General features: G+C 45.1%; 1 non-coding gene across 1 annotated transcript; it reads left to right on the forward strand.

Annotated features, from left to right (window-relative positions):
• The first annotated feature begins 7,396 nt into the window (after positions 1-7,396).
• TRNAV-UAC lies at positions 7,397-7,469 on the forward strand. Its single transcript has one exon. It is a non-coding gene; the product is annotated as a tRNA-Val (tRNA).
• The last annotated feature ends 3,702 nt before the right edge of the window (positions 7,470-11,171 follow it).

Raw genomic sequence — 11,171 nt, forward strand, 5'->3', positions numbered from 1 at the left:
AAAAGGTAGCATTTTATTTTCTTATAATTCTTCACATTTGAGTGGACTCATAGGGTAAGCAGACTACTTTAAGCAAGTCTTCACCACTGTAGAGACCAAACAAAGGATTTTAGCATTTCAAATGCTAAATTGCTTCCGCATCAGTGATTCATTTGCTCTCTCTCTTTATGCTGGAAACAGAAACATTTTCAATTTCTTGCAAGATGCCATCAACTTAAAGTCATTTGTTAATTCCAGAACGCTCTGGAATGTGCATCCGACGACACGCAGAAATCTCAAGCAAGCCACCTTGACTTGATGTTAAGGATTTGAATGTCTGATTTCATCTCAGCCTCTTTTCCAAATAATCAGATTGACCAGTTCTTAAACCCTTTAAACATCAACACCAGTGACTGAGGGGAGATATGATAGAGGTCTCTGAAATACTGAATGGAGTGGATCGAGTAGATGTGAATCATTTGTTTACTCTTTCCAAAAATACTAGGACTAGGGGACGCGCAATGAAGCTACTAAGTAATAAATTTAGGGAAGAGAAGGTTATCAATAGAAATCAAACAAAATAAAACATGGAAAAGAAAATAAGATGATACCTTTTTTTATTGGACATAACTTAATACATTTCTTGATTAGCTTTCGAAGGTTGCCCTTCTTCGTCAGATCGGAAATAAGCAAATGTGCTAGCTGACAGTGTATATAAGTGAAAACATTCAAGCATTACTGTGACAGTCTGACAGGGTGGGAGGATGGGGACATCAAAGCATATCATTGATATTCTAACAGGATGGGTGTGGATAGGTGAGGGGTGGAGAGAAATACAGCTTTATGGTTTATAATGGGCTAGGAACCCCAGATCCTTGTTAAGTCCTTTCTGTTGGGTGTTAAAATATTCAATCATTCTGACTTCAAAGGTCTTACGTTCTTGTATGGTTTTAAAGTTATCTTTCAGGATTCTCACTGTGAAGTCACTGGTACAGTGTCCTGGTCCTGTAAAATGCTGACCAACAGGGGTGGGAGCCCTACTGGCACCAGTATTGTTCATGTGATGTCTATATAAATTGAATCTTGTCTTAAGCATCTGGCCTGGTTACAATCAAAGCGGTTTACATATTCATGTACTTTTTTCGGTCTCTAGTAGGTTCAAAGTCTAAGTTTGTTTGTTTGTTTTTTTGGTACTTGGGGCTATGGAGGGATAAGTGACTTGAACAGGGTCTCAGGAGCTACAGCGGGAACTGTGAATCGAACCATCAAGCTACTCCTCCACTCCATGACTTTAAAAAAAAATCAGAGAAAATATTTCTTCACGCAACATGTAACTCTGGAATTCTTTGCCAGAGAACATGGTAAAAGCAGTCAGTTTAGCAGGGTTTAAAAAAAAAGGCTTGGACAAGTTCCTAAAAGAAAAGTCCATAAACCATTATTAATTGGGAAAATCCACTACCTATTCCTGGGATAAGCAGCATAAAATTTGTTTTACTCTTTTGGGATCTTGCATATACTTGTGACCCGGATTTGCCACTGTTGGAAACAGGATACAGGGCTTATGTTCTTATGGGTTAGACTGAATTCTGTCCGAATAGGCAACCGGTATAACCACATCAAGACAGGAATAGCAGCACACTTTTTTCCTTCTGCCCCAGCCACAGGCGGTCGGTGACTCAGCAGTCTGGGGAAGCTAAAGTGGGGCAACGCTTGGGCAGGGTGGGATGGGAAAAAGGCATAGTGGGACAAGTTAAAATCCTTGGGATAGAGGCAAAAGCTATGTCAGCAGTAAAGTGACAGTAGGGAAGGAGTCCTTCATTTCATGATTCTGGTGCAGCCCCACCAGCTTCCTCTCCCTCTCCCCCCCCCCCCCCCCCCCCCCACACCTCCTGGTAACTCTGTTACTGATGGTAATATGCAAACTAAGTACACTCCATGGAATCAACGTGCCAAAAATATTCAAAATAATGCACGCCAGAACAATACAGCATTTTATAGCAGAACAACATTTGCAGTATTCTGGAAATATATGTGCTTAGTTAGTTTCGATGGTTATTTGTTTATTTATTTATTTTATACATAAAAGCTTGATATGTTGCCAATAGCTTTTAAGTGTCGTTTACAAAATAAAATGCATAAAATCAATAAGGAAGAAGAAAAGAAATGACAATCTGAAAAGAAAAGCAGAGTAACAGAGGGTATAAGAGGACAAGCAAGGGGGAGGAAACATGCTACAGCCCCAAAACGAGAATAACAATCGGCCAAAAGCTTTGAGAGGTCCCTTGAGATATTGCGGGAGGAGGGAAGCCTGAGAGTTGCACAGTGTTCACGAGAGAATGGATCAGTAATATACGCAGCTGCTGAGGCTTCCGGCAGTAGAATGTTGGGTCATGCATTGGATACGTCAACTTTCTGTGGTACAACCAAGACGGTTTACGTATTACATACAGGTGCTCTCTCTCTCTGTCCATAGCAGGATCACAGCCTAAGGGTTCATCTTCTCGCACTTTCCTTAATCTTCATCCTCCCAAGTGTAAAGGTCTGAAATACAAATTGATGCATGCATCTACCTTTTCCTATTCGAGCACGCAACTATGGAACGCATTGCCACGGAACCCGAAAACGACTTATGAACTGACCAATTTCCGAAAACTACTGAAAACCCATCTCTTCGACAAGATATATCACAAAGATCAACATGAGTAACTTCATAACCTCTAAAATTTCTAGTATTGTCTTATAATGTCTGCTGCTTAATACTGTTATGTATTTTACCACCAGGTAACACCTAATCCTCTGTAACCAAATGTATATTCTCTTCTACTTCCAATATCCATGATGAATTGTAAGCCGCATTGAGCCTGCGAAGAGGTGGGATAATTTGGGATACAAATGCAATAAATAAATAAATATGCAGCTGCCACCAGCATTATTCCCAATATTCTATCCTGGGTCATGTCCAGGCACTGGTATTGGAGTCCTGTTTAGAAGGAATGGATCCAAAGAAGCTTAGGTGGCAACACCGGTAATTGAGATGCAAAGCCAGTTCCGGCCAGACTTCTACGGTCTGTGCCCTGATGGTGGCTCAACAGATTTGGATGGGCTGGAATGGGGCTTTTCTGAAGGTTTAGAACAAGGACAGTGCCAGGAAGACCTCTACAGTCTATGCCCTGAAAACAGCACAAACAAATCAAGATCAGGTGTACATATGAAGTATCACATCTTACCTTATAGTTGTATCTTCTTTGGCAGGCTGGCTGGACCATAGAGGTCTTTATCTACCGTCATCTACTATGTTATTATGTACTGAATATTTGCCAGCTATCCCTTATGCAGGGATTTATTTATTTATTTGGATTTAGCTCATACCTTTTTCTGTAGTAGCTCAAGGTGAGTTACATTCAGGTACTCTGGATATGATATTTCTCTGTCCCAGGAGGGCTCACAATCTAAGTTTGTACCTGAGGCAATGGAGGGTTAAGTGATTTGCCCAAGATCACAAGGAGCAGCAGTGGGATTTGAACCGGTCACCTCTGGATTGCAAGACCAGTGCTCTAACCACTAGGCCACTCCTTCACTATAGCAACATTCCATGTAGAATCTCAAATAGTAGCAACAGAATCTCAAATAATTTATTTATTTGGATTTTGCTGACACGTTTTTCAATAGTAGCTCAAGGTGAGTTACATTCAGGTACTCTGGATATTTCTCTGTCCCAGGAGGGCTCACAATCTAAGTTTGTACCTGAGACAATGGAGGGTTAAGTGACTTGCCCAAGATCACAAGGAGCAGCAGCTGGATTGCAAGACTGGTGCTCTAACCACTAGGTCACTGGCATGTGTGACTTTCAGCACTTAACCACCTAAGCAACACCACATAAAGATAGGCCTTGTGTTTTGCAAGGTCTAATTTAAACACTAAACTTAGGGGCCCTTTAACAAAGGTGTGGTGGGGCTATCGATCGGGTAGCGTGCGGCAAAACAGCACTACCAAAAGGTGACCTGCAGTAGTTCTGTGTTTGCTGCACGGCGTTTTCCGCAGCAGAAAATATTTTTAAATTTTCTAGTGCCGGGGGGGGGGGGGAACAGGGAGTAGACATGCTCAGTGGTAATCGGCCATCGGCAAGCGCTGCCTGATTACCGCCGGGTTAGCACGTGAGCCCTTACCACCTTCTACATAGGAGGTGGTAAGGGCTCAGGCAGTAAATCCCCACGTGCCAATATTTTTATTAGCGCACAGCCATTTATGAATTCCATTTAAAAAGGTGGAAATTGCCGCTGCAGTAAAAGTGGCCTCGGCACACGGCAATTTTCACGTGCCCACACTGCTGCAGGCCACTTTTTACCGCAGCTTTGTAAAACGAGCGCTAGGGCAGTTAAGTGCTCAGTATCGGATTCCGCCCACAAAAAAGCTGGCTTTCAGTTCAGTGGTCTGCGGTGATATTCAGTGGCATTAACCAGTTAAGTGCAGCTGAATGTCAGTGGGTAGCCCTGATCAAGGAGGAGGAGTGGCCTATATGAGATTCTAGATGGAATGTTGCTAGTGGAGGAGTGGCCTGGTGGTTGATGCAGCAGGGGTTCAATTCCCACTTCAGCTCCTTGTAACTCTGGGCAAGTCACTCAACCCTCCATTGCCCCCCCCCCCCCCCAGGTACAAATAAGTACCTCTATATGCTATGTAAACTGTTTTGAATGTAGTTGCAAAAGCCACAGAAAGGCAGTATATCAAGTCCCATTTCCCTTTCCCTATTTGAGATTCTAGATGGAATGTTGCTACTATTTGAGATTCTATATGGAATGTTAATGTTGCTATTCCACTAGCAACATTCCATGTAGAAGCCTGCCCTTGCAGATCAGCAACGCGGCCGCACAGGCTTCTGTTTCTGTGAGTCTGCGCGGCCACGTTGCTGATCTGCATGGGCAGGCTTCCACATGGAATGTTGCTAGTGGAGGAGTAGCCTAGTGGTTAGTGCAGTGGACTTTGATCCTGGGGAACTGGATTCAATTCCCACTGCAGTTCCTTGTGACTGTGGGCAAGTCACTTAACCCTCCATTGCCCCAGGTACAAATAAGTACCTCTATATGCTATGTAAACTGTTTTGAATGTAGTTGCAAAAGCCACAGAAAGGCAGTATATCAAGTCCCATTTCCCTTTCCCTATTTGAGATTCAAGATGGAATGTTGCTACTATTTGAGATTCTAAATGGAATGTTACTATTGTTTGAGAGTCTATTGTTACTATTTGAGATTCTATATGGAATGTTAATGTTGCTATTCCACTAGCAACGTTCCATGTAGAAGCCTGCCCTTGCAGATCAGCAACGCGGCCGCACAGGCTTCTGTTTCTGTGAGCCTGCGCGGCCACGTTGCTGATCTGCAAGGGCAGGCTTCCACATAGAATGTTGCTAGTGGAGGAGTAGCCTAGTGGTTAGTGCAGTGGATTTTGATCCTGGGGAACTGGATTCAATTCCCACTGCAGTTCCTTGTGACTGTGGGCAAGTCACTTAACCCTCCATTGCCCCAGGTACAAATAAGTACCTGTATATACTATGTAAACTGCTTTGAATGTAGTTGCAAAAAAAACAGAACAAAACACAGAAAGGTGGCATATCAAGTCCCATTCCCATGTCTGGCCAGTTAAATTGCTTTAAATATCAACCCCTATGGTTTTTGTACCTGGGGAAATGCAGGGTTAACTGACTTTCCCAGGGTCACAAGGAGCCATAGTGGGAATTGATCCCTGCACTGGAAGCCAGGGTTCAGCAGTAAGTAATGGAGGACGTGATCTGTATGGCATCCACTAAGAAGCAATTTGACAGCGGTGGACTGAATAAGTTCGAGCTTCTTAATAGAATTAAGAGACAAAACTTTACTTACAGAATTACAGCAGTCCAGTTTTGAAATAACCAGGGCAAGGATTATGAACTCGAATCAGGTGATGATGAGGAAGAAGGGATTTAACAGCAAGGATGTGAAGCAATAAAAACAGAAATGAGTAACAGAGCTGACTTGATGCTGAAAGGTGAACTTGGATCAAAGGTCACTCCCAGAATGTATACAGTATCCCAGTATAGAAGCACAAATCCACCTTACTCACATCAGGGACCGGCAGTGGCTGGGGTGATTATAGTTGCCCCATGCGAGAGGGTGGAAATCAGCAGCTGAGGTGCCACCGTGCTTAGCCTCTCATACAGGGCAACTATGGCATAACCAAGCAGATCATAGCAAAGGCCTGTATAACAGAGTGCAATACAAACTCACTCAGATCAAGTCATTGTTGCCTGACAAACCACAACTCTGGTCAGATTTTTATCTCCAGGAATCTCTGAAACGAAGGAGAAGCTGATACCAAGGTGATGAGAATCTGCTCAGTATTCCATGCTCAGTGCTAACGACTAACTGTGAACCCTGGAAAACTTCAGTTCAGTTCCTAAGAGCTGATGACCCCAGGCCATACCATGAAAAGTGGGTCACTGAGCCACTACAAGTGCAGCCCAGCACAGCACACCTGGAGCTAGACTCTCCCCATCTCTCTCTCGCCTGCCATGCACTCCCAGCTCAGGCATCCAGGCAATCCTAGAGCCTTGGGGGCGTGAAGGCAAACAGCTCCCTGCCAGCACCTCTTCCCAGAGTCAGTGGCAGGTAAATGCATGCAAACTCGCCCGGGACACAGAACCTAGGGGCAGCAAGCACCAAGCAGGAGGCAGAGCCACCTGGCGGTAGGAAACAGCAGCACTAGAGAAACAAAGAAAGATACTGCGCCACCTGGTGGTCCAAAAAGCGGGAGAAAGTTTCCTAGCGAAGAGTTTTGGACACAGCGCCGGCGCCGCCTGGCGATAGGAAACTGCAATGGGACACGGAAAAAGAAGGGTGCAGCGCCACCTGGTGTCACAAAACAGCGACAACAGCCGGGGAAAAAAACACAGCGAGAGCAGTCCAAGGAGGTTGAGCAGTCCACCTGACGTCAAAAAACACTCTTCAGCAGGAATAGAGAGATGAGGCGCAGCGCCACTAAACGATAGGAAGCAGCAACAGAAACTGAAGAATGAGAGCAGCGCCACCTACCGGCAGAATGAAGAGAAAGGAGACTTAGCGCCTCCAGGACGCAGAAAGCAGCAGCTGTCTCCGCCCCCCCCCCCCCCCCCCCCCCCCCCCCCCCCCAAGTTTCGCCCTTGCGCCTGCCTATTAGCGGTACCCGTCTGTGAGGCCGAGGTGTGCGCCGGTGCACAATCCTAATTTCCTTGTTGTTGGCACCATCGGTTTACCTTGTTCTTTCCTGTGCTCCCTCCATGTATAGCGACTGAAATAAACAGAAAAAAAGGAGTCGGGCAGCTGGGAAAGCCAAAAGGAGATTAGAGGGGGGGGTGGGGGTGGAGGTAAGGTATGAAAGAAGCTTCCGCCTCTACTAGTTTCTGGGCGGTTCCGTAGTGTAGTGGTTATCACGTCTGCTTTACACGCAGAAGGTCCTGGGTTCGAGCCCCAGCGGAACCAGCTCGGCTTCTTTTTTTTTTTTTATTATTATATCAGTCCGATGACTTTGCATTTATATATTCACCTACCTAAGGATTTCCTTCCATTTTCTGTATCTTTAAGATGAAAATCTGAGTCCTTATTAATTGTATTGCGTATTCCCTATGCTCTAATTTAACTTGCTGCTGCATGCCTGTTCCTTTTGTTAATTACTGGGATAAGCATGTTTTGTTTCACTGAGACTCCGGGGATTTGTATAATAAAATATAATCCCACATCAATACAGATTCAGCACCTGACAGTGGAAGATTCATAGTTATCAAACTCCAAAACACTGCTGGAACATGTACCCAAAATTATACTAACACCCCCAAATATAGCTAAGAACTAAGGGCTCCTTTTACTAAATTGGGGTAAGCCCAATGCGGGGTTACCGCTTGCTGTACAGGAAGTATCACGCAAGCCATAAAGGACCTCGTTAAGTCACAACTGTAAAACACTACTGCAATTTTAATGTAAACTGTAAGCCACTTGGAACAGAGGCTTGTTTTTGGATAACAGTGGGATACAAGAATGCATAAATAAATAAATACATGTTTATGCTTTGTTTATTAAGGTGATCACAGCGGTTCACAATAAAAAAAACAAACAAGAACTCCATAAATTGATAGGAAAGAACAATCACACAAGAGCAAAACATGAACCAGAGAGGGGACCAGGCCCACCCACTTTGGACTCAGGCCCAACCAGTAGTAGCACATCTATGATGTGGCTGGCAGGGATCCCCAAGCCCCACCAGCCAAAAACTCCCAACAACTGTCCCTTCTGCATACCTTGTAAATAGCAGATCTCCACCTGCAGTGAGTAGAGACTGATACATACAGTTCACACCGGCCCCATAGCTCTACCCTCATCTCCTTTTACGTTCCCACCCGAAACCTCCGCTCACAGGACAAATCCCTCCTCTCAGTACCCTTCTCCACCACCGCCAACTCCAGGCTCCGCCCTTTCTGCCTGGCCCATTCGCCACGCCCCCTCCCTGCCCATCTTCAAATCTTTGCTCAAAGCCCACCTCTTCAGTGTCGCCTTCGGCACCTAACCTTTATGCCTCTATTCAGGAAATCTAGACTGCCCCAATTTGACTGCCCTATTTGACTGACTGTACACTTGTCCTTTAGATTGTAAGCTCCTTGAGCCGGGACTGTCCTTCTCTGTTAAACTGTACAGCGCTGTGTAACCCTAGTAGCCCTTTAGAAATGTTAAGTAGCAGTAGTAGTAGTGATGTATTCCTGCCTATGCAGAAACAGGAAGTTGCATCAGAGGGAAGGCTGTGGGGCCAACATGAGCGGTGTGTATTAGTTGTTCGCTGCCGGTGAAAATCTGCTACTTAAAAGGTATGTTGGGGAGGGGGGATGTTTGAGAGACCATATGGCATGCAGGCGAGAGAGGACCAAATCATTTGTGGGGCAGGGTGGAATTCTACCCACCCATCTTGGGCCCAGGCCCATCCAAAATTGGGTTTCTGGCTATGCCCCTGAGAGAGACAGCTATTTGCCTAGGTAACCGGTGACCAGCTAGCCACGCTTAGGTAGGGCGGGTGGGAAACCGAATGCCAAAGAAAAAAAGTGGGTTTTAAGCAAGACTTTAAATCGAGAAAAAGATAGTTCAGGCCATAGAACTGGAGGAAGATCATTCCAGAGTTTGGGTGCAAGAAAGAAAAAGGCAGTGTGACATGTCGACTCATAGTGAACCTGCTTAGGAGAAGGGAGAACCAAACGATTAGAATCAAGTGATCGAAGAGAACGGGAAGGGGCATAAGGAATAATAAGAGAAGAAAGATAGGCAGGGGAACCGCAGTGCAATGTCTTGTGAGTTAAGCACAGAATTTTAAACCAAGATCAGTATTTAATTGGCAATCAATGAAGCGACGATAAAATGGGAGCAATGGAATCATAGCATTGCACTTTACAGAGGAAGCAAGCTGCTGCATTCTGTAACGTCTGAAGCCGACGAAGTAAGTACCACAACTACAATGAATGCAACTATTGTTAATGTTTGTATCCCATCAACTTTACCGCTCTGCAATTCAATCCACTTTGCTTTTAGTAAAACAAAATGTTTGACAATAACTGTCACTCATGTGAGTGTGCTTGTGAGTCATTAATCCAGCACAGCTAAAAAGGTTTGAACAGCTGCACTAGCAGGAAGTGGATTGTTCAGTCTGATTAAAAAAAAAAAAAAATTCCTTCCAATCAGGCCAGACTGCAATATTACTGATGTCTTCTGACTTGGTCTGCAGGTATTGATCAAGGGAATCTCTGTCTTCTGTATAGCAAAGAGTACTTTGTTATCATTATCATCTGCATTAGAAATAGTGCTGTCTAATACATCACTTGCATCTTCATTTTGATCTTTATCATCATCGTCATGCTGTCCAATTGCAAAGAAAGCTTTCACAAAGTTGGAAATCATCGTCTGTTGTCGTTTTTCATATGATGGCAAACTCTGAATATCTTTGAGAACTGATGCAAGAATAATGAATGTGTGGGAACCCTTCAGTCTTAAGGCCAGACAAGCAGACTTCATCTGTAAAGACTCATCAATCCAGTGGACAGTCACCCCAACGTAAAATTTTCCATGGGATGACCAAGAGTCTGTTGTGGTAGCAGGGGCGTATCTGTGTGGGGCCACAGGGGCCTGGGCCCCCGCAGATTTCGCCCTGGCCCCCCTCCCCGCCGTCAACCCTCCCCCGCTGCTTACTTTTGCTGGCGGGGGGCCCCAACCCCCGCCAGCCGAGGTCCGACCCGAAGTCTTCATATTTCGTCTTCCTCCGTGGACATGCTGCAAGGAAGTAACGCTGCAGTGCTAATTCGTTGAATCCAGTTCGGAGTCTGACATCACAGCACGTTGTACACGCGTACAACGTGCTGCGACGTCAGACTCCGAACTGGATTCAACGAATCAGCACTGCAGCGTTACTTCCTTGCAGCATGGCCACGGAGGAGTCGGAGGAAGACGAAATATGAAGACTGCGGGTCGGACCTCGGCTGGCGGGGGTTGGGGCCCCCCGCCAGCAAAAGTAAGCAGCGGGGGAGGGTTGACGGCGGGGAGGGGGTGGAGAGAGGCGGGGGGGGGAGGAGGAGGGAGGCAAAAATGTGCTCCCTCTCTCTGGCTCTGGCCCCCCCTACCGCCGGATTCCAGATACGCCCCTGTGTGGTAGAGGCAAATCTGTTCGTCAAGAATTGCAACCCGCTTCAGTTTCGTCTCTGCTTCAAAGAGACTCAACTCATCTCTTTGGCTGGAGACCAGTAGCCAGTTCAACCAACATAAGCAACTCCACTGTTGTTATAGGCTACATTCACTGAACAGCAAAATTTAAGCTGAGATGATCCACTGGTGGCGTGATGAGGTTTGCAATAGAAAAATCCTGTTTCCGGTTTAGCTGTTTCATTTGGTTTACTGAGGAATCGTCATTTATATCTCGCTTCCACTTTTACGTTTTACTTTTAACTGCAAGCATCAGATGTAACTGAGTAAAAGTAGTAAAAATTGGTGAAATTATTACTTCAGTAAAAGTAAAAGTAACAAATGTTATCCTGTATTTCTTCACAAGTAACAAAACTTTTACTTAAGTACAGTAACTAGTTACATTTACTTAGGAGGTCGTTTACTAAGGCGCACTAGTGGTTTTAGTGCACGCTAAAAATAGGTGTGCGCTAAACG

The sequence above is a fragment of the Microcaecilia unicolor genome, chromosome 4, assembly GCF_901765095.1.
Source record: "Microcaecilia unicolor chromosome 4, aMicUni1.1, whole genome shotgun sequence".
In the NCBI taxonomy this organism is placed as follows: domain Eukaryota; kingdom Metazoa; phylum Chordata; class Amphibia; order Gymnophiona; family Siphonopidae; genus Microcaecilia; species Microcaecilia unicolor.